Here is a 2752-nt window from a genome sequence, read left to right on the forward strand (position 1 = left end):
GTAAAAGAGCCGAAGAAATGTAAGTCTTGTCCTTACTGTGTTTACATTATTTGGAGATTGAAAATGATTGACTAACTCAGGTTACCTTTGTATTCCGGTTTGAATTTCAGAGCTCTGAATCTTCTAGCACAATCGAATGAGGGAGATGGAAGAAGAAGAAGCAACATAGAGCCACTAGCACTAAGCTATTCAAGCTAAGAACAGAGGTAAACTGTGCTGAAAATGAATGGTATCGAAAAGTACTTGAAAGTTTACATGGTTTGCATTGCTTCTAACTTTGTTTTGTGATATCACTATACGAAAGGGGAAGACAAAAGGAGGAAAAGTTCATGAAGAAGCTACAAAAGATGATGATGGAGGTGGACAGACAGCAAATACCAATTACTTACTTAGGGCCTCCCATGGACAACTGACGAATTAGAGGTATATATACCAATTCAATGTCCCAAATCACATGAAAAATGACTATATTTAAGTGATTTTATTGCTATTGCAAGACAGACAAGACCGAACCACTAACTTGTATGCATATCTTTGTATTTGTCATCTCAGTACTTACTGAAACCTCCAGTAAAAGAAATAACGATACCAACAGACCTGAAGCTCTACAGTGACATGCGGGCTATAAAGCGAGCAAAGTTTGACCATCAGGTGATTTTGAATACTTCATACTTAAGAATATGCGCTTTGTCAGTATATTTTCAATCACTCTCAGCTTAGTAGTGCATATAAACTCTATTTGAAAAAATTGTTTTGAGGTAGCATTTGGGAAATAAGTTTTGACTCAATTTTGTAGAATTAATTTTGTGACATCATCCTAACATGTAAATTACTTGTGGGGACAAATTTTGTAGTATAAACGTTTATGTTTGCATCGTAACATGGAATGACAATCTTAACATGAAATGAACAACTGTGAGATATCTATAAGGACAACTTTATGAAGTTGCTTTTCTTAAATATGTCGTTTTGGAGATAACAGATGTATATAAGTGTTGGTATGTTGGGCACATGACAACGAATTGCCTTTTTGAATTTGGTTTTTATGTGTGTGCACCCATAAGGTGGCAGAGAAGATGAGCCTGTTTGAGCAATTCAAGATTGAAAGAGAAAGACCGTTGAAGGTAAAGAGTTATTGCACTTGATGAGCAATTCAATTATTGAGATGATTAAGCTCTTGGAAACAAAGGGTTCAAAGACTTTTTAAAGTTTGGTTCCAACATTTGTACAAAATTGTATAAAATATCAGTTATGCAAATTTATAGTTGTATTCTTATATTTTAATGATATTATAATTTGTTTTCTCACTAAAAAAAGAAAAAGAAATATGATACTCCAATTTGGGTGCCCACACAAGGCATCCTTTTTTTTTTTTTAAACACAATTTGGAACTTTGCCACCAATGTGAATTAGGGTGGCAATGTTTGCAGATGCCACCAATGTAATAAGGGTCTCCATTGTTACAATAGAGTCCTCTACATAGGCCATGTTCTCTTACTTAGTGGATGTTTGGTGCCATTGAGGTTTGCCACCAATGAGAGTGTCCACACTTGACAATAGACACCAATGAAAAGGGTGGCTTTTAGCCAAAATTGTAGTAGACTTTACAGTAGTAGGATAGGTAAAAACCTTACCCTTTAAGGATTACAACTCTTAATAGGTAATCAACTCCTAATAGGAATATAAGAGATATTCCTAGATCCACTAGGATTTATACAATCACATTCCTATTCTAAATGTGACTGCAACACTCCCCCTTGAGTGTGTAAATACTCAACAAACCATCGCATTAAATCTTCAGTAGATAAGGTAGAATAGTTGATGAAGTCATCGGCACAACGGGTGAACACGAGTCTCAAATATAAAGAAAGTATGCATTGGTAGTAAAACTCACAAAACCTCACTAGGTAAAACCCAACGCACGGGAAAAAACCCATAGACTAAGGAAAAAAGTGAGAAGTATGCATAATGTCTAAAACAAATGTCAAATAGGGCGAAAATAGTGAACTCAACGGAGTATGATCATCCCAGAATGGGTGCCTCATCAAAACCTCGTTAGGTAGCAAAAACCCAATGGGAAAATGCTCGTAATCGTAGGGAAAATGCTCATAATCGTAAGGAAAATGCTCCTAATCGTAGGAAAAAGAGTACATTAAGATTAAGCGAGTATGCTTCAAGATACTCCCCCTGAGTTAGACATAACTTCTAAATAAGAGAACTACAAGCAATTCAATTCAGATAATTTACGCAAATCGATTCCTTAGACGAGCTTCTAAAAAGTAGACTTGAGCGATGACTTGGTAAACAGATTGGCTAGGTTGTCCTGGGAATGGATTTGCTTAACTTCAGTGTTCTAATGATGTTGTTGCTGGTGTAAGTAAAAGAACTTCGACGTTATTGTTTGGTGTTGTCACCCTTGATGTATACCTTCTTTAACTGCTCAATACATCCTGCATTGTCTTCAAAGATCGTCGTAGGAAGGTCAATGACAGAAGTAAGACCATTAGTGCTTCAAATATGTTCCATAACTGCTCTCAATCAAAAGCACTCACGCGATGCTTCATGTAGGGCGAGAATCTCAGCATGGTTCGAAGAAATCGCAACTAGCACTTACTTGGTAGACCTCTAAGATATAACGTTGTCTCTAACAGTAAATACATAGCCCGCTTAAGAATGTACCCTATATGGGTCAGACAAATATTCAGCATCTGCGTAACCAACAAGGCGAGAATCAATTCGAGAACCATAAGGG

The 2752-nt window shown here is 36.5% G+C and overlaps 1 long non-coding RNA gene across 1 annotated transcript; it reads left to right on the forward strand.

The window, feature by feature from the left end:
- The first annotated feature begins 299 nt into the window (after window positions 1–299).
- Window positions 300–1278, forward strand: LOC148689473 (uncharacterized). Its single transcript, XR_015958236.1, has 2 exons — window positions 300–423; window positions 553–1278. It is a non-coding gene; the product is annotated as an uncharacterized LOC148689473 (long non-coding RNA).
- Window positions 1279–2752: the final 1474 nt, after the last annotated feature.

The sequence above is a fragment of the Pyrus communis genome, chromosome 17 (assembly GCF_041283825.1).
Source record: "Pyrus communis isolate YQ-2024b chromosome 17, ASM4128382v1, whole genome shotgun sequence".
Lineage (NCBI taxonomy): Eukaryota > Viridiplantae > Streptophyta > Magnoliopsida > Rosales > Rosaceae > Pyrus > Pyrus communis.